The 21232-nt window shown below is 38.3% G+C and overlaps 1 protein-coding gene and 1 long non-coding RNA gene across 3 annotated transcripts in view; one reads left to right on the forward strand and one right to left on the reverse strand.

Moving 5' to 3' along the window:
- The window catches only part of RNF38 (ring finger protein 38), a 185643-nt gene that overhangs the window by 81065 nt on the left and 83346 nt on the right, over positions 1-21232 (forward strand). The gene's annotated exons all lie outside the window — the stretch shown is intronic.
- LOC140134677 (uncharacterized) overlaps positions 20859-21232 on the reverse strand; it is a 55277-nt gene continuing 54903 nt past the window's right edge. Inside the window, exon 3 of the long non-coding RNA XR_011856373.1 lies at positions 20859-20899. This is a non-coding gene — a long non-coding RNA (uncharacterized lncRNA). The remainder of the gene's footprint in view (positions 20900-21232) is intronic.

Consider the following 21232-nt stretch of genomic DNA (forward strand, 5'->3'; position numbering starts at 1 on the left):
TTAATTAGGCAGCAAAATCATTATGTCTTCTTGAGAGGCTGGGGATTTTTGTTTGCCTTTGAGAAATCATTGAAAATCTCACAAAATACAAAAAAAAAGGCAGAAACTAATTCTGTCATGAAACAAAATTAATGTTTTTGATTTTCCTTATTTATTTATTTAATTTATTTTAAAACCCAGATTAGTAACAGCATGAGGAGGTTGTAGAGAGGCTATAACTTGATAAGACACATTACAGTCTTTTCTTTCACTATGGTAGAAATATTAACTAATTGTAGACTATCCAGCATCCTTCAACTTTGGAAGGGTCCACATATAACGCTGCAAAGAGAGAAAGTATGGATACTAAATTATCACTTCAGCCTTCCTGAAGGCAATATTTTCCCTCTAACCCCTTATCACCGACACTAGTTTTCAGCTCAATGACCAGACTCGATTTTTCAAATCTGCCCTGTCTCACCATAATTGGTTATAACTGCGGAACACTTTAACACTTTAACGGAAAACGAGACTGTTTTCTCGTGACACATTGTACTTCTTGTTAGTTACAAAATTGAAGTGATAAGTTTTGCATTTCGTTCTGAAAAAAAGGGAAAATTTGGCAAAAGTTTGTAAAAATTCATCATTTTCCAAGTTTGAAATGTTCTGCTTTCCAGACAGGAAGTAAAACTACCTTGATAAAGCTTGATAATTAACATTTACAGAATGTCTGCTTTATGTTGAGATGATATTTTATGCATCCTCTCATTTTTCTAGAATGTTATGAGGCGCAGAATTTTAGGTGCAATTTTTCTCATTTTCATGAAAATCGCCAAAACTCACATTTTGAGGGACAACTCAGCTTTCAAGTGACTTTGAAAGGCCTAAATAATAGTAAAACCACATAAATTACCCCACTATAGAAACTTCATCCCTCAACGTATGTAAAACAATTTCTATTAAGTCTATTAACCCTTTAAGTGTTTCACATGGGTTAAAACAATATGGACCTGCGATTTAGAAACTTTAGAATTTTTTTGGAAAATACATTAATTTAGGCCAAAACTGACAGTTTCAGAATAAATTAAATGATGAAATGCACTGCAACATTTGATGCCCAATTCCTCCCGAGTGTACTGATACCCCATATGTGGTGGTAAACCGCTGTATGGGCGCACGGCCGGGCATAGAATGGAAGGAGGCGCCATTCACAGCAGATTTGTATTGTCACATTGTACGACCTATAAATTTTTATTTTTTTTGGTAATGCAAACATATGAGGGCTTATTATTTACGGGATGAGATACAATGTATAGATAACTCATTTTGGGGGTCTAAAGCTTATTCATGAGATTTTATTAACTATTTCAAGGGGGACACAGACAAAATCATTAATTTTTATTTTGGATTTTTAGCATCTTTTTTCCCCCCACTCACCATAACATAAAAATAAAATTTTATCTTTATTCTCTGGTTCACTACGATTGCGGTGATAGCTCATTTATATAGTTTTTCTTATCTTTGCTCAATTTTCCTGAGCAAAACCAATATTGGAGAAAATTGGTTTTTACTATTGACAAATTTTTAGGGCCATAACTTCTGTATTTTTCTGTTGTCAGACCTCGTTGAGGGCTTATTTTCTGCAAAAAGAGTTGTTCTTTTCAGTTCTATCATATTAGGGAACAAAACTTTTTTTGATTACTTTTTAGAACATTTTTTGTGATGGCGTTTGATGAAAAATTGCATTTGAAGTTATTCAAGTTTTTTTTTAAGTCGTTCACCGAGCGGTTTCAATATTGATTTAGATTTATTGTGCAGATTGATACGGACGTGATGATACCAAATATGTACGTGTTTTTGTGTTTTATATACTTTATTTGCATTTTATGTGTAACTAGGGAGATTATGGGAGTTTTATTTTATTTATTTAATTATATTATAAAATGACGGGTCCCGGGGCTGCGGCAGGAGGGATCGGATCCCCCAGTAAGCACACCGGGGTGGGGTGGGGGGGGATTCCGATCCACGGTGGAGACTCTTACATGCCGCGGACATGCTTGGAGTTTTTCCAGTCCCGGGTGTTAGTGCCGGGTCTGGCCTGGGGTTTGCCCATGAAAGAAAGTTCTCAAATTTGAATTCCCTAGTGATGTTTACACAATAAAGATAATTTTTAACCCCTTACTTTACAATTTGTATTGCTGTATGAGCTCCTATCATTCAGTTATGGTCATTGTAAAATTTCAGAGTGTGGGCAGTGACTCTCTTACCAGACACTTCAGAATCCCTGTAGTGCTGTGAGATGCTGTGTACCGACAATGTGCTTAGATTACCAGGGTCCAGGTTTATCTACAATTTTATTTAGCTTCTGAACATTTTACTAGTATCTGAGATGAGAGATGATGAGATCCATGAGATGCCATGCCCAAACCTAGAAATTAGAAAATGTATGGTCGGATCCCAGGGCAACCGAAATTGTATACACCAGGACAGATAGAGACAGCTGGGAATTATCGGTGAAAAGCTGCATAATTGTTAATAATAGTGAATTAGAGAATGTGTGATTTTGTGATTTTTGTGAATTTTGAGTATATATTTAAGAATCTTGCTTAAATATCTTGCTGTCACCAGAATCTTGCTGTCACCACTACCCCCACTTTTCGACATTGCACATGTTCCAAAGGTCCATAACATGACAATTGACAAGACCCACACGATTCAATCCCTCCCTCTGATGTCAGGTTGGGCGGAAGCTAGGAAGCAGGCATTGCAGCCGGAGAATTTTCATGTGTAAATTTGCAGACTGCTTTCATTTCTACACCAATATATACGAATATACACCAGTGTCTGAAAAATAACCCCCAATGTGTTTTCATTTCCAGACATTCCACGGCTGTGTTAACTGAAACCACTACATTATAGAGAGTTAGGCTGAAGGGAGCACAAAATCAAGTGTGCATGGAGGAATAAAAGTATTTTATCTATTGAAACAACATCACAGAATCCTGTGCAGTAGTTAGGTGCACTAATGAAAGTGAAGGGCCTTGCCTTGTAGTTTGTGCTGTGTTAGTCTTGGCTGTGTTGAACCTCTTCAGCGTTTCCTGTGTGGGCTGGAATGTTCTGCAGCTTGTCACACCTGTGTGTGATCATGGAAGCAGCCAGGGCTGCAGGAGCTGGCTACCTCCCAGGTATGCGAAACCTGGCACTGCCTGTCTGCGACAATGCATGACCCACTGTACTTAGTATATACTACCATATGAGCCGGATAATACATACCTGCAAAGAAATCCAGGAGTTGCGGTTGTAACAGAGTGATATTTAGCTTGGGCCGTTAATGTGCAATGTGTATCCAGACATGTTGGTCATTAATAATATTACAGTATTTATATAGTTTGAGATGCTACCTGTTCTCTATGGATTTAATGATACAGATTAATTGACTTTCTATGTTAATAACAGGCCTGTGTAATTATCACATGTAGTGATACCATTTTCCTGAGGTTCTGTCCAGTTAAAACTGCATCATTATCAGTTTGGACTGATAGAAGTACTGTATTGTAACAACCATCATCTATCAAAACAGACTGGAAAGAGCCATCCACATTATATTAATATTATATAAATATCAAGAGACACACACATATATATATACATATATACATAGTTTCCTCCATTCTTTTCTAGGTGCTCCCTGCTGCCTTTCATAAAATGGCTGCTGATTATTTGGGGAGTTGTCTTCAAGTCACAGACATGTTATGTTCCAATTACTCTCTTCAAGGAATTTACTTGCCTCCAGCTTTTTGCACTAAGGGCCGGCATCTGCACTGGGCATACCTGGGCAAGTGACAGGGTAAAGGGCTCCTGGGAGGGCCCACATAATGCTGTACGTAAGGAATCCATGGGGTGAGGGAACTGTATCTAACGAATCCATAGGGGTAAGGGGGGCTTCATATAAAATAACCATTAGGGGGCTGTGATAAACTCGGGAATATTTTAGGGAAAAAGAGACTGCTTTAAATTCAGAATTTTTAATGCCGCCGCGTGAGTTCACGGCAAAGGGATCTACTGAGGCTCTGTCACCCAGGGGGTCTACTGAAACCTGGAGCCAACCCTGCTTGCACCGATAACGGTTTTCTCATAGGGATCTCAGCATTGGAATGACCTTTGATAATCACACAGGCTACCCTTTAGTGATTGCGTAAAACAAACTGTTAACCCCAAGGTCCTTTTTCATTTTCCAATCCCCACCTTCAAAAATCTATAATGTTTTTATTTTTCCATGTAAACAGCCATGGGAGAGCTTGTTTTCTGCACTTCATAGTGATGGTATTGAATATTCCATGGCATGTACTGGGAAGCGGGGAAAAATTCAAATGCAGTGAATTTGGCGAAAAAATGCACTTGTGCCATTTTCTTGTGGGCCTGGATTTTACAGTTTTCACTGTGTGTCCCAAATGACATGTCTACTTTATTCTTTGGGTCAGTACAATCACAGCGATCCTAAATTTATATAGGTTTTAGAATGTTTTCATACATTTACAAAAATTGAAACCTCCTGTACAAAAAAAATCTTACTTTTGTCATAATAACATTTTTATACTTCATTATACAGAATTGTCATTTTTTTGTGAGATGAGATGACATTTTCAATGCTACCATTTTGAGGACTTTACAACCTTTTAATCACTTTTTTGAAAAATATAATGATGGAAAATGGCAAAAAAGTGGCATTTTCGAATTAGGCTGCTATTTTCCGTTATGGGGTTACCAGGTAAAACTTATTATATTTTAATAGATTGGACATTTTTGGATGCGGCGATACCTTACATATTTACCGTTTACTGTTATATTTATATGAGTTCTAGGAAAATAAGGGTGATTGAATTTTGTTGTTTTTTTTTACCCTACTCTCTCTGCACTTCCCCCCTTCCACTTCCTGCTGTGATCTCGGCAGCAGTGAGAAGTGAGCCCCTCTGGCCCATGTGTGCAGATGTCACACAGGTGCACACCTCGTTAATATCACAGAGACTTATCATAGCAGAGCATTATAACGAACCTTGTACCTGTATGACCAGGGACAGATTTAGCTGTAGGAGAACAGCAACTAATATGCTTCTGGGGGGGTCTTTCCCCCACAATCGCCCCCCCCCCAAATGTTTTTGGGGAGCGCCGATCGTTGCGTCTATGACGTCATCTTACAGGCAGAGTGTCAGATGATTGCTTGTTCATGTCCCATGGTGGAAAAAGTGAAAAAGTAAAAAAAAAAAAAAGTTATTCAATAAAAAATAAAGAAAAATATCAATAAAAATGCCCAAAAACCCCAAAACATAAAAAGAGACATATAACTAAAAAAAAAGTCTAAATCATAACACAAACCCCACATATTTAGTTTCACCGCGTCCATAACAACCTGTAGAGTAACAGTAAATAATTATTGAACCCGAATGATAAACTTTGTAAAAAAAACTGATATAAACCCTCCAGAAATTATGATTTTTACCTATTCGTAATCGTATCGACCCGTAAAATAAAGATAACATGATTATTAGGCTAAACGGTGAACACCAAAATAAAAAGTCAAAAATCCAGTACAGAATTGATGCTTTTCTACTCCCTCCCGCAAAAAAATGCTGTCAAATGGCCCCCATAACGAAAAAGCGAAAATTTTATAGCCTGTAAAAGGGGCCAATGAGGAAACTAAAATCCTGGCAGCCGCAGGGCGCTCATTCCCTTCTTACTATGAAGATCTCAAGGGGTTAACAATCTTCTTAAAAGCTGTTACTGATAGCTTGAGGGGTGCAGATTTGAAAATGGGTTGATTATATAGGGGGTTTTAATGCTAAATATGTAAAATTTCATTCAAAACAGTATTTATCACAAAATAGTCAATTCTGAAAAGCGATATTCAATTTGTAAACCTGCGTGACATCAAAATAAATTATCCAGACATTTAAAAAATGATGAAAATGTAAATTAGACATATGGGAAATGATATTCAGAAATTTATTTAGGTGGTAAATCTATCTGCCTGAAAACGCAATGATTTCGAATTTCGAAAATGTTTTAAAAAAATTCAGCATTTTTTCTTTTTTTTTGTAAATAAACGCAAAACTTATCAGCCAAAATTTACCACTAAAATGAAGTACAACACGTGGGGCAAAACAATCTCAGAATCGCTTTGATAAGTAACAGTGTTCAAAAGTTGTAACCATATAAAGCGACGCAAGTCAGAATCCAAAAAATCGGGCTGAGCCTTAACCTGCAAAATGGCTGCGTCCTTAAGGGGATAAATAGCTATCATAGAGATCTGTGTATGTACCGTATTTTTCGGCCTATAAGGTGCACCAAAAATCCTTTAATTTTCTCAGAAATCAAAGGTGCGCCTTATATATGAACTTATACAGAAATGTACTACAAACAAGATGTACTGTACATTTACCAGTGTTTAATAGTTCCATCCCCAGAAATTTCCTGCACCTTCCCACACAGTATACAGGGTCCCTGGCTCCTGAAGTGCGCCGAAGCGGCTTCTGCTATAAAGTTTAAAAAGTGTTAAAACCGCGATACCGCGGTTTATAACACTAACGAAACTAAGCACCGGTCGGTGTTTACAGCTTACACCGACGATCTGAAATGGTAGGTTTCCTTTAACTCCATCTCTAACATGTCCCCTTTTGCAAATTCATACTTCAGAGGCTGCAGAAAATTAACTGAAATGCCCTTATATGTAACTCCAGCCCAGGGGCTTAACTGCAGCCATAGCAGCCATGGCAACTGCTATGGGGCCCGCAGCATCAGGGGACCCAGCCCAGTGACAGATTGGGTGGCGGTGGGTAAATCTGCAGATGTAAGAGCAGCTGAAAGCCAAACAGATTCGGGATCACTTCAAGCAGAGTCAGGTCACTGTGGAGCATTTGCAGAACAGCATTCTCATGGCACAAAAGGATCAAATCAAGTCTACTAGATGCTCCTTCTATACAGCTGGTTATCAGCTGTTTTCTTTGTAGTCCATATTCCGTCACTGCTGTCCTGCCTTGGCATCAGGAAGTGTGATGGAATCTTGCATCATTCTTCATGACACTGCTCAATAAGTACAAATGCACTACAAGTACCGTATACATACATGCATAGATGTATGTGTAGAAGCTGAGGTGTTTATTATTTAGTTAGTAGTCAATAGAGAATAATATACATACATATGAATGTGTATAAATTAGTCTATTTGATTATGTGTATAATGGGGCTTATTTACTAAGGGTCTGCGGCCACATTTTTTCTGATGTTTTCAGGATTTGCACCGGTGGGACAGGTATTTAATTGGGGATTCGATCGGATTGTGGCGCAGCTGTGCAGGCTTTCATGCGACAGAAATAGGGGGGCGGGTCGTCAGATGATCCGACTGATTCGGACTGAGCGCAGAATTTAACTTTCAAATTGTGTCGCAAAATCAAGCACTTACATGTATCAGGAAGAAGAAGGTGAACTCTGTTGGACCTGAGCGGGGAAGCGACACATGCAGGATATCGGGTGCACAATCTTAGTGAATCGCGGCAGAGTGCATTCTGGTCGGACAACGCACTTTCGAGGAACTCCGCGGGACCGGGTAAGTAAATGTGCCCCAGTGTGTACAGATTACTTTTAGAAGTAAGTAAAATTAGTCTATTATGCTAGCTCTACATCAATGTTAAAGAAATTGCCAGGAATGTGTATGTCCACATTTTTTTAGTAATCTCATACTGCCCATCCCTGGCATTAAGCTGTGAGGTTTTTACTTCACCCCACAAAGATTTATTATAGAACAGGTCAATATTATATTGTATTACTATTGGGCATGTACATCGCCATGGGGTGTCAATTAAGCATGTTGTTGGTTTATGTTTTGAAAATAACCCAACAGGGTTGTTTTTTTCATTTAAGAATGTCACGGGTGCTCCTGCGACCCATGTTCCGGGTCGCAGGCGCACCCGTGTTCCTCCCTGTTCCCCCTCACGCCAGCAGCAGCTTCTCTTACCTAGCCACACTACAGTGATGGTTTCCTCGTCCCTGCCTCCTAGGGCACACAAGCCAGCCGTCTGAAATTTAAAGGACCGATGCACCGCTAAATGGCGCTGGACAGCTGACAATCTATAAATGGCCAGCCTCTTCCTGTGACCCATGCTGGATCTTTGTGCCTCAAAGCCTTACAGAAAGCTTTGTCTGATGTCCTGTGCTTATATTGTGATTTCCTGTTTTGACCTCGGTTCCATTATTGACTTCAATCCCGTGCTGCCTGTCCTGACTTCCGCTACGTCCCCGACTCTGATCCCATGCTGTCTGTCTTGACCTCCTGTCTGTCCTTGGCTACGATTCTGCTATACGACTTTGTACTTTACCTTGGCTGCCACTGCGAACAAAGTTGTGCCTGTGGAGCGGCCTGGTGGTACCATGACGCAGCAAGTCCATCCCGCTTTGCGGTGGGCTCTAGGGAAAACTGGGTGCCACTTAAACTCTGCTTCAAGGTGTCGGCTTTCTTCATCATCCGCGGTGGTCCAGTGGGTCCACTAAACCTCATGCCTGACAAAGAAAAGCCCCAAATGCACTTAAATTGTAAGGGAAATTGGTACCAAACTTGTATTTTGTCCAGGCAAAGGAAAGCCCAGCTACACCTCTTTGGGGTTCAGGAAGCCTATCATATAGTTTGCTATGGACCCAGCATATACTAGTTAGACCCCTGCACCGGCTGAAAGGTTATATATCATTATTGGGAATTAATGCATTGATATGTAGAGCACTGTATGGAACCAAAACAGAGCTCCCATAGAAATCTATGTGTTCCTAAGCTATCTACTGTATATGGCTCCCAGTGTCATATACAACACACAACAAAATGGTAGCAGAATAGTTTTTACAGATGGTTTAAAATCAATTATCAGAATGACAAACATTGCTTTTATCTTTCTTTGTCATTTATTGAATCAAGAATACAGTGTGTCAATTGTGATTAAGAAAAATTGAGTTTCTAAATATACAGGAATTTTTCCTGGAATATAATATAAATAACAACAATATGAAGAAGACAAGTAAAGTAGATCAAGATGCGGTAAATAAACCTTTAGAAGTCTTCAACAATCAACTTGCTGACGAGTGTAGTGATTTATATTATGCTAATAATATGTCTATATTTCTTGGAGTAGTTACTTGAAGCTACTTCCTGTAACATTTTGTAGATTAAGCACACAGAAATAAGTTGTTTACAGGAGAAACACGTAGAGAAAAGTCACATGAGAGTCTCTTGTTGCAATGAAGAGAAAATGCCAGAATTTGGAAATTGACATTTTCTAGGTTATCTGGGTAAGTAATATGCAAATACGGTTTAAAACTAATACCGGGGTGGGCCTGCCAGACGGGTGGAAGAAGATGCATAGAGAGCCCCCTGCCATGCCAGGCACCAATGGATAGCCGCACAGTAGTATAAAAGAGCCAAATAAGTATTTTAAGTCCCTCCCAGGCCACCTGTAGATCTTTTAACACAATGAGACAAACCCTCTAAGTCGGCAGCAGCTCCCCTTAAATGATGTAGTTCACCAGCAGTCTCTCATTAATTCATACACACAGCCGTAGCATCACAATAATTCATATACCAACACTCCCACAGTAACAGGGGTAGCAACTGTGGATAGCACACTCCGGCAGCCTCCTCTCACGGACATGTCTCTTCTGCTCGTGTTTCTGTGGACTAGTGCACAACTTTTTTTCAGATGGCCACAGCAATAATAAAAGTGGGCGTAGCAGCAGGCTCCTTTTCCTGGTGTTATAACCAAGCCCTTCTGGCAGCCCTGAGTTTACATGTAACTTAGTGGTTAAGGATTACGAACAATCTATGAGTAAATGTCCCCAATCATCGCCCCAATCATGCCCTGTATAAAATAAAAAACCCGTTCAGGGTTCTGGACTCATATGTACTCTGGATGCATAAAACAGCAATTTCTGTAATGTTCTTGGCTAGGAGCAGGGTGATGTCTGACAACTTTATTTTCATGCTCCCGCTGCAGGTAAGATGAAGAGCCAGCTGGAGAGCTAATAAAGTACCCTTGCATCAAAGCACCTCAGGCAAGCAAACTTTCCAAAGTAAGAAGCACAAATCAAGACTGACTTCTCCTTTAATGTAGTACGCCAGCAATCTGAATATTTAAAAATGACTGGAAGTAAAAGGACGAGGAACCTCTGATATATAGAGCAGATATATATTCTGCCTATTACCTTATAACCTGCTATCAAACTATTTACAGTAAAAGGGATAAAGGAGAAAGATTATTATAGACTGCATATTTATGGTCAAAAGTCTGAGTGAGACTCACAAAGTAGAAAAGTCATTTATGTTTATCAGGTCCTCAAATCACTTTGAATACTTTGAAATAAATGAAAGAACTTTTAATGAATATAAATAAATGACTGGGATGACTGTGTGCTAAAACTTCTTTTGCTGCCTCTGATCACAGCAGGCGGAGAGAGGTGAAAGTGCAGAGCTAGCAGGGGGGAGGGGAAGACAGTGTAATGGCCTGTGAAGTTGGAGCACGGCTGGTTTTGGTAATGTCTCCCATAGCACTTCAGGCTCATTAGCATAATGTTAACGTTGATTTTAGAAGGAAGGGGGTCATGGATAATAAACATAAGAAGATTACCACAGTCACAGTGCCTGGAAATATGAGTAAGGACTCTGGCGCTATGCATGCTTGATTTTCATGGTAGATTTACTTTAACAACACCAGTCTTCACGTCAGTTAGACGTACATATATCCCCTGTCTTGTTCGTTACAAAAGCTTCTCATATTCTCCAATTATACAGTCATAATTGTATGTTCTGATTGTATTTGCAATAAAATTGAAAGTTGTTGCAGTGTATTATCTCGAACTAGTGATAAGACATGTTCTTCGAGTCCCATAGTGGGACTACAAAAAAGCGAAATAGAACTGTTAAGAAATCAAACAAAATAATTTAAAAAGTTTATAAAATGGTCCTAAAGGGCAAAATATGAAACAAAATATAGAACCAAATAATATTTAAAAAAGGCAAATTCTGTTCAAAAACACCACATATTTGCTATTGCTGTGTTTCTAAAGCTTATAATATAATAAAGTGAAAATCTTAAAAAAAAAAAAAAAAAAGATAATTTGACTGTGAGCATCATTATAAAACATTTAAAAAACTGTAAAAAATTATTGACTTTTGTCAATCGTGTCTTCTGTAAAATAGATATATTCTATGGTTGTTTTTTTTTTTGTTTTTTTTTTTATAAAACTACATTTCAAAGCCACAGTAACTCACATACAATAGACTGGGTGTACAACAGTCAATCTGCGCCCTACATCAGAATGAAAAATCTGAAAACATACTGAAAAGAGCAGGTGTATATGTAAAATTCTAGTACTATGTAGATATAAACATTACACATTTTTTTAGGTATGCATTAAAACCATCTAAAAACACACCCAATAGTGTACAAATGAATCTTGGCCCATTCGCATTGGTCTGTACTCCACCCACTACCAAGAATGCAGGTTCTAAAGACAGCGGTACCTACTGTATAGTGATAGGTACAAATAAAAATAGCATACTACTGTACTTATGTGACAACCCAAACAAATATGGAAAAGCACAAAAAAAAAATATATTGTGGGGCTGAGCATGAGGCCTGAAATGGCTTTGTTGTTAAGAGATAAAATAGGTATTCCCATCTCAGACGTTTATGGGGTAATATAGCACAGATGTGTGAAAGGTAAAGGAAGCATATCTCACGTTTGGAAACTTACCTAAAAAAGTTCCTTACTATAGAGAGGGGTTGTCCAGGATTTAGAAAAATTAAATGTCCCCAAACCCCATTACTCACATATACAATGACAGGGCTTCTCGATTAAAAGCACATAATTCATTTTAATAAATAATAATTTTATGTATACAAAATAGCTATTCTGTAAGGTTTCTTTTAAATTAATGGATAACAATATGCCCCTATATATAACCTTATCTTGGTCAAAGAAAAAAATTAAGTTTAGGAAGAAAAAAATGGAAACAGATGGCCCGGCTTTGGGGGTGCTGCACACATTAATAAGTGATAGATTAATTTGTACAGTGTTTCCTGCTGCTTCTTCCATCTGGTTTAAAGGTGTTTTAAGGTTATTTTTAATGTAATTTCATTAATAAACGTTCTGACTACAATGTTCAGTCCTTTTGCAAAATTCTTGAAAAAAAATGCACTTATCCAAACTGTTTCTAGGCAACCACTCCATAAGCATTCCTTTATACTGTCACCTTTCATGGTCCATAACATCCGAGCAACATTTTTCAGTTATAGATTGTTCTCAAATGTAATATTCAAATAGTTTTATTGATGAAATATAACATTTCTACCACTTGTTTCTTTACACTAAAAGGGGTTGTCCAGGATTTAGAAAAATTAAATGTCCCCAAACTCCATTACTCACATATACAATGTGGGTCGGACTGGGGGGTCTAGGGCCCACCAGTGAAATTGATTCTGGGGGCCCACCTACTGCTACATGGAAATATTAACTGAATATTCCTAGGTTGTGTTTCAAAATGTGATCCATTCATTTTAAAAGGCACAGCAAATACATCAGGTAATAATACACTTCAGTATTAATAATACTAAAAACACGGATGCATTTTGAGATGCATTTTTCCCAATGTGTTTTAAACCAAAAGACCTCTTATTTTATAAAAAAAAGACCTCAGAACTCATGCAGTGAAAAAGTTGCAACATAAATGCGTCTTTTTAACAACAGGTGCAGAAGAATTATAAATTCCCACATTGTTCCTCTTTACATATATTGGGATAGATTCATCAGTTTACAACAGACAGTTTCATCTGTTTCTAACAGAATTCTGTGGTAAGTAATGGAAAAATAGTCTAAGATACCATGCATCACATTTATACCATGCAGACAGTTTTTAGACACATTTATGACTGGATTGACTAAAGGAACGTGGTCTCTGGAAAAGTTTGTGTGTGCCAAAAGTTATTCAAAATTGCAAGAATTTTGGAGTAAACTAAGCCAACTAACGCAAAGTTAGACAAGTCGTATTCTAGGCTAGAATCATGGAGGAACCCAATGAGGGACTTTTATAATAAAGTGTTTGGTGGGTGGCAGCCCCAACAGACAATTCTACACCAGATACAGCCTAAATAGCCTGCAAATTTTCTGGCCTGAATCTGCACGACCTGTGCCGGCCCACTCCACCACCAGCCGTGCCCCCTATTACTTCCCTCCATGCACACTTGGCATGGACATGGCATGAAGGGGGAAATAATAGCAATTACTAGTCGTTTGCTAGTAATTGTGATTATTTCAGGGCTTGTAAGCCGAAAACCTGGTGTACAAGTCATGATAAATATTCCCCTGTGATTATAAGTGGAAATATGTATGGACAAGAGTGCTGTGGGTAGATTGGATTTCCCCATGAAAGATGATATAGGAAAACCATGTTAAATATTCTGGACATACCATGGTAAGAAATGTCACAGAGCAGCCTCATCCGTCACCATGTTGTGATCTGTAATAATCATGTTTACAGATAAATAACATGGACATGGTTATCTCTTTACTGTGCTAACATTTTCTACAAACCATTTTCTGCTGAGAGTTTTTACTTTCTTTATTCTTTTCTCAAACACAGTTGAATTTTGGCAAAATATTCCCATGTGAAATATTTTCAATTATTTTCATACCTGTATGTGTGCTGGCAGTTCCTCTCCTGCAATGATTGTATTGACCTTTCTTTTACTAAAGACAGATAAATTCTGCAGAGCCTGTCACATGCTGTTACAGTATTCTTTGAGATGATCTCCTTAAAATATCATTTTCATTTTCTGCCCTTTAAAGATGTAGCATACCCGGCTATATACATTTAAAGGGCAACTAAACCCTGAAAATGTAATTTTCCATACTAAAGAAAAATGCTCTTTTTACAGTAGTTAGATTTTTCTTGTGTACATTTTCACGTGCCTTGTGACAGCTTCCAATGAAATATTTCTTGCTTAACTGAACAGAATCACAATAGTAGTGGTCTATTCTTCAAACAGGCCAAAAATATCAACATGCCTTGAATGGGTTGAGGCTGTGATGCGCTGAACTAGTACTAACTAGAGAACATGCAAATAGATGGACCACTTTAGCACGCATCACTACCCGAAATTCTCACATCGTTCCGGGATCCTGGTCCATTGGCGAACGTGGTCTTTCAGGAGTGGCAACTGTATTCTTCTATACCATTATACGCTCATACCACCTGAACCCAGGTGAGAGTCCTGATTCACATTATCACAGTTACTATTGTGCCTGACATTATCACACCATAGCTGCATCTCTGACGTGTTGCTTCTTTGGGGCATTGGGGCTTAGTATATTGTCCACTTTAGCACGTAGCCAAAAGCTCCACAGCTCCTTTAAACAGATGCTTGGCCGGAGTAACAAAATGTTCACCCCAACGAACCCAATAATAATGCACTATGGTTAGGAAAGCTCCTTTTAAAGTACTACAGAAATAGGACAAGCAACTCAATGGAGCCCACTGATGTGCATGCCAGATCTCTAACTCTTCATTAGCTAGGAGTAAAATATTTACTATAGGCTGCTGTAGAATGTTCATCCTCTCTTCTCCTCTCTGTAAAGATCTATGATAAGCTATAATTTGATGTTCAGTGAGCTGCAGTCTGTTTTAGAGGATTAGAACAAATTAGCAGCAATTGCAATGTGAACTTTAATTTAAGGTGTTGGCAAGGGATGTCAGAAAGTGGACAGATAAGAAGTTTTTTTCTGATAGATATATTATAAAGTATCCAATATTAGCCAAGTTAGTGACAATTTTACCGGAGACATAGTGGCCCACATTTATCAAAAACAGTGCAAACTGCACTATGTGAGGTTTGCAGAGGGCGCCAGATTTGGGAATTGTGTTGCACATTCTTCATGAATCTGGTGCCCCCTGCATTGCTCTGGATGTGTGCACCATTTGTTCATGCTGCAGAATTGTGGAAAATACTGTGCAGAGTGTCACATGAATTAATATAGCTACATGATACCAAATGCACTTCTATAAATATCCATAAATATATTGCTGATAAAATCATCTCCCTTTGCAGGTGATAAAGTCTGTATTATGAAAGCTAAGGATAATATCGCTTCATTTCCTTTCAAAATAAAGTTTACCACATGGCAGTAAATTAGAATATCTGTCAATACACTTTTGGCTCCTGGTACATCGATCACACTCAAAATAAAAAAGCTATAGCAATTTGATTCTGATCATAGTGAAATATCTTTTTTTTCGTAAGACACTATTTTGCACTATTTATATGGCACATAGTTATACATTTTTGAGTGGGGGATAAACAAAATTCATGTTAGGCATAAATACTATAATGTTGCCAACAGCTGCAGTGATACAAAATGTGCTCATTTTATAAAGCATTTATAGTCTGTCCAGTGGCGGATTAAGTGTCCCACCAGATGCCCCCTTTACATAAACTCCCCCCATCATATATGTAATGTCCACCCCAGATGCCCCCTTTACATAAATTCCCCCCATCATATATGTAATGTCCACCCCAGATGCCCCCTTTAATGAAATGTCCACCCCAGATGCCCCCTTTTAATGAAATATCCACCCCAGATGCCCTTTTTTAATTAAATGTCTGCCTCTAAATGTCTATGTTTTAAAATGTTATTTTATTGTTTACTGTGTAACAAAATTCACTTTCTAGTGAAGGTATTTAGCATTCCACTGGGAAGCTGGAAAAAATTACATTTTGGATATTTGATGAAGCAACACAAAAAATGTATGCATAACCACATTGACGCCAAATACTTGTGGGCAGTGTTTGTACAGCGTTCACTGTGCGCTCCAAATTACACCATCCCTTTATTCTTTGGGTCGGTATGATCATGTTGATACAAAATTTATATAGGTTTTAATAGTTTTGAATAGTTTTTAAAAATTAAAACCTTTTTTGTTTCACACTTGAGTGTACGGAATTGTGCAAGGTGTTATATTTTTCAGGATAAGCTGACAATTGCAATGCTACCATTTGGGGGTTTTCTCAACCTTTTTATCAATTTATAATTTTTAAGGTTGATTTTAAAACAAGGGAAACCATTGATAATAAATATAAGAAGATTGCCACAGTCACAATGCCTGGATCTATGAGTAAGGGCCCTGGTTTATCATGCTGGATTTTGATGTTAGATTTCCTTTACCTCGTAAGTAGTGTTTGATTATCATGCAGTGGTGCCACAGGGGAAATAAGTCAGCTCCTCCACAGTGAATAACATTACTCTCAGTGATCAACATTAGATTAGTATCCATGAAGATGGATCCTCCCTCTATTGACTCAAAAATCTGTGTGACCTATATGCAACAACAACATCCATACAAAAGTGCTGTTCTGAATCCAATTCTAATACTCAATGCTCTTGTGCATTAACAGCATAAACATCAATCCATGTTATTAATTCCTGAATTCAGGTTTAGTTAGGTATTTATGGTCTAGGAGTATTCTTACAGGATATCATGGTATCATGATCAGTGACTTCATTGACAAATTGTAAAGCTATGTAGATACCTAAATATGAAAAATGAAATGGATCTTCATATAGACGATATACCTGGGCCCTATATGAAGATTCGTCATCAGTTTTTTTTAAAAAATGCTAATCTCACCTCCAGTTTCTCCCCATGGCTTCATCTTCTCTTGTGGCCTCGGTGCATACACTATGATGCAGCGGTGTCGCGGCCACGTAACATCATAGTGTGTGTGCACACTTCACGAGGGAGAAAAAGCTGGAGTATAGAGGATTTTTTTCAAGAGGGACTCTTCTGTGGACATTTATGTAAAGAGGGGCCCTTCTGTGGACATTTTATTTAAGGGGGACATCATTTGTCGACATTTTATTAAAGGGAGCATCTGTTGTGGACATTTTTTGTAAAGGGGACTCTGCTGTGGACATTTCAAAGGATGCTTTGCTGAGGACATAACATTAACCCCTACGGGACACAGCATCTTTTGGCCTAAAGGACGCGGCCCCATTTTTCAAATCTGGCCTGTGTCACTATAAGTGGTTATAGCGTGGGAACGCTGTGAGATATCCAGGGGATTTTGAGATTGTTTTCTCGTGACACATTGTACTTCAAATTAGTTTAAAAATTTGGATGAAATCTTTTGCGTTTAGTTATGAAAACAAAATTTGGCAAAAATTTTGAAAAATTCTTTATTTTCAACGTTCTAAATTCTCTACTTTTGATTCAGAAAGTCATAGCACCCAAATAAATTCATAACTTACATTTCCCAAATGTCTGCTTTATGTTGGCATGGTTTTTTCAGATTCCACATATTTTACTAGAATGTTATGAGGCTCAGAATTTGGGTGCCATTTTTCACATTTTTTGTAAAATCGCCAAAACCTGTATTTAGATGGACCTGCTCAACTTCTAATTGACACTGAGAGGCCTAAATAATAGCGAGACTCATAAATTACCCCATTGTGGAAACTACACCCCTCAACGTATGAAAAACCACTTTTAAGAAGTTTGTTAACCCTTTACGTGTTTTATAGGGGTTAAAACAAAATGGAGGTGGAGTCTGCAAATTGTAATATTTTTTCACAATACACTCATTTTGGGTGGAAAATTAAACATTTGTAATGGATAAAATGAAAAAAGGCTCCACAAAGTTTGATACGCAATTTCTCCCGAGTACACCGATACCCTATATGTGGTGGTAACCTGCTGTATGGGCGCACGGCCGGGCAGAGAAGGGAAGGAGGCACCATGCAGATCAGATTTGCTATGTCACATTGTACAGGCTATAATTTTTTTCTTTTTTTTATTGAGGACCTATTGGGGCTTATTTCTTTTGCCACATGAGATGCACTTTTCTAATACATAATTTTGGGGCATCTATAGCTAATTGGTGAGATTTAATTAACTCTTTGTTGGTGGAGGAAATGAAAATCATCAATTTTTAGGAAAATTTTTATGTGTTTTTTTTTTTGGCCGTTAACCATACCATGAAAATAGTATATTATTTTTATTCTATGGGTCGCCACGTTTATGAAAATACTTCATTTATATATATTTTTTTATTTTTTCCCATTTTTACTGAATAAAAAGTAATTTGGCAAAATTGTTGTTAATTTTAGCATCACCGTCTTTCATATGCATAACTTTTTTATTTTTCACCTCACAAATCTGTTTAAGGGCTTATTTTTTGCAAGAATGATTGTTCTTTTTAGTGGTCTTATTTTAGATTGCGTAACTTTTTAAAATCACTTTTTTAGAGCATTTTTAAAGGGCATTAATAAAAAATCATCTTTATCAGAGAGAGTTTTTTTAGGTTGTTTTTTACGGGGTTCACTTTGCGGATCTAATAACGATTCTGTTTTATTATACAGATTGTTACGGACGCAGGGATACCAAATATGTGGGGGTTTTGTGTATTTTATTCAATTGTACTGAATAAAAACTAATTTGGAGAAAATCTTATTCATTTTAGCATCACCATCTTTTTATATGCATAACTTTTTTATTTTTTGGCAGATAAATCTTGTTAGGGGCTTATTTTTTGCGAGAACAGTTGTTCTTTTTAGTGGGCTTATTTTGGAGTGCATAACATTTTTTAAATCACTTTTTAGAGCATTTTTTATAGGGTATTAATTAAAAATTATCTTTTTTCGGAATGTTTTTTGCGTTTTTTTCCTCCGGCGTTTACCGTGCGGGTCCAGTAACAATTCTATTTTATTATGCAGATTGTTACGGACGCGGCAATACCAAATATGCGGGGGGTTTTTGTGTTTTTATGTTTTTTATACTTTATTAAGTTTTTTAATGGGAAAGTGACATTTTAGGGGCTTATATTTTTATGTATTTATTTTTTATTTATTATAATGTGTAGTGTTAAGTGTTTTTGCATATTTTTACTTATACATACTTGAACTTAAACCAGTGATGCTCTGATCACTGGTTTAAGTTCAATACACTGCTCTACAATACTATTTTATTGTAGAGCAGTGTAAACTGTCTGAGCAAGCTTGCGCATGCTCAGACAGTTTACAGCCAGACCCGGAAGGGGTCTGGCTGCCATGGAGACCGGGCAGCTCCGGGGCACATTCCAGTCCTCGGAGCTGCCCAGAAGTGGATCGGATCCCCCGGTAAGCGGCACGGGGGATCCGATCCACAGCGCAAACACCCTTACACGCCGCGGTCATGTTTGACCGCGGCGTGTAAGGGGTTAACACCCGCGATCGGAGCCGGCTCCGATCGCGGGTGTTAGCGCAGGCTGTCAGCTGTACTAGACAGCTGACAGCCGCTGCTTCTGGTACCGGCTCCGTTCGTGAGCCGGTGCCAGAAGCAGGACGTTATAGAACATCCCCGTGCGCTAAGCATCTAGCCCCGGGGACGTACTATAACGTCCTGGTGCGCCTAGGGGTTAAAGGAGGGCCCTGCTGTGGACATTTCTTTTAAGGGTGTTTTCCTGAGGACATAACATTAAAGGATGGCTTTGCTGTTGACATTTCTTTAAAGGGGGGCTCTGCTGAGGACATAACATTAAAGGGGGGTTCTGCTGTGGACATTTCTTTAAAGGGGGGCTCTGCTGTGGACATTTCTTTAAAGGGGGGCTCTGCTGTGGACATTTCTTTAAAGGGGGGTTTTCATGCAGTTTGGGAATATGATTGGCTTAAATAAGCATGTTTGAAGTTCATCATTAAATTACTTTTATGAACAGTACAAGATTTAGGATATAGAGCACATAGTACAGATTGGTTTGGATGCTGAGGGGCCCTAGTCGTATGAACAGCCTAGGGCCCATGGGACACTTAATCCACCACTGACTGAAATATTACAGGTTTTTTTATTTTCTTGGTATCCGTGGTGTAATATAGTTCAGTTCAGAGAATATTATAATAATAATCTTTATTTATATAGCCCCATCATATCTGCAGCACATTACAAGTCATTATATTTACACTGACCTCTATTTTCTTTAACTGACTTAGAAATGTCCCTGCTAGCAGATCTATTGATGTCAGATTTTACTGAAGGACAATTCTATTGAAATGTTAGGCTTGTAGAAAGGCTAGACAGGATAGTGGACTGAGGTTACCATGTCAACCATTTACAATGAAAGGCAAACAGTCTTTAAAAGCTGTGCTAACTTTAAAAACAAGTATAACCACGTATCATGGAAGTGATGCAGCATGTAGTGGCCCATATTTATAGATTCACTTGCAGTTGTCTATTAAACAACATCTACCATGAGCATAGCTGATGGTAGATGATTATTACTCACCTCCCCGTCCCGTCCCCGCGTTCTCCATGCTTCATTTCCAATAAATTTGTGAGCCCACATTCCAGAGAAAAATGGTTTTATACCAAATGTAAACTATCCTGTGGTGCTCTGCAGCACCACCAGGCTCTGCTGAGATATAATTTATGCACATCCTGGGGCAGGTGGTACGGCCACAAGACCGCTCTGAGAGCCATCGGCATTACCGGCTCTCTTTTCAAATCTTGCAATGAGCAGCAAGCCAGTTCCCAGTGCAAGATATGAGAAAAGAGTCAGTGACGTCACTGGCACTCAGAATGATCTTGGAGCCCTACCACCTTGCTCGTAATATGCATAAATTATTTGTCGGCGGAGCCTGGTGGGGCTCTGCCGAGGTTAGGGTTGCTAGGAGATGCTGTTAGCCTATATCCATTGTGAAATCATGTATCTTGTATCATTACTCTTAAATCAATCCATATGGAAAATGTTAGACAGAAATTAAAGTGGAATAGTAATGGGGGGGGGGGACTAATTAAGACTGGCATTCACACCATGGCCCGTCCTGTTGGGGAGTGTGAGAATTATGTGTCCTCTGCGCCAGAAACCTGGGGAAGAAAGCATAATGAATCTGCTGCAAGGACATCAAAAATACTACACATATGAATGTAAATTGTGTCAAGGTTGTTCTGTTGCGCAGAGGCCACTTCTTTTTACCCATACTGCTTTTTCCTGGTTTCAGAATGCTAGTTTAATTTGCTTCTTTAAAAAAAAATGTGTCTATATATGTATGTCTTTATATTTGACAGAAGCAGTGAGTTATCTAAATAAATTCATTCTCTGCATATTTGTACACTGTTGACACCTTATAGCAGATAACATATATGAGATAATATCCTGATATAATAACTAATATGACTAATATGTGCACTGTTATACAC

The sequence above is a fragment of the Engystomops pustulosus genome, chromosome 1 (assembly GCF_040894005.1).
Source record: "Engystomops pustulosus chromosome 1, aEngPut4.maternal, whole genome shotgun sequence".
Classification (NCBI taxonomy): domain Eukaryota; kingdom Metazoa; phylum Chordata; class Amphibia; order Anura; family Leptodactylidae; genus Engystomops; species Engystomops pustulosus.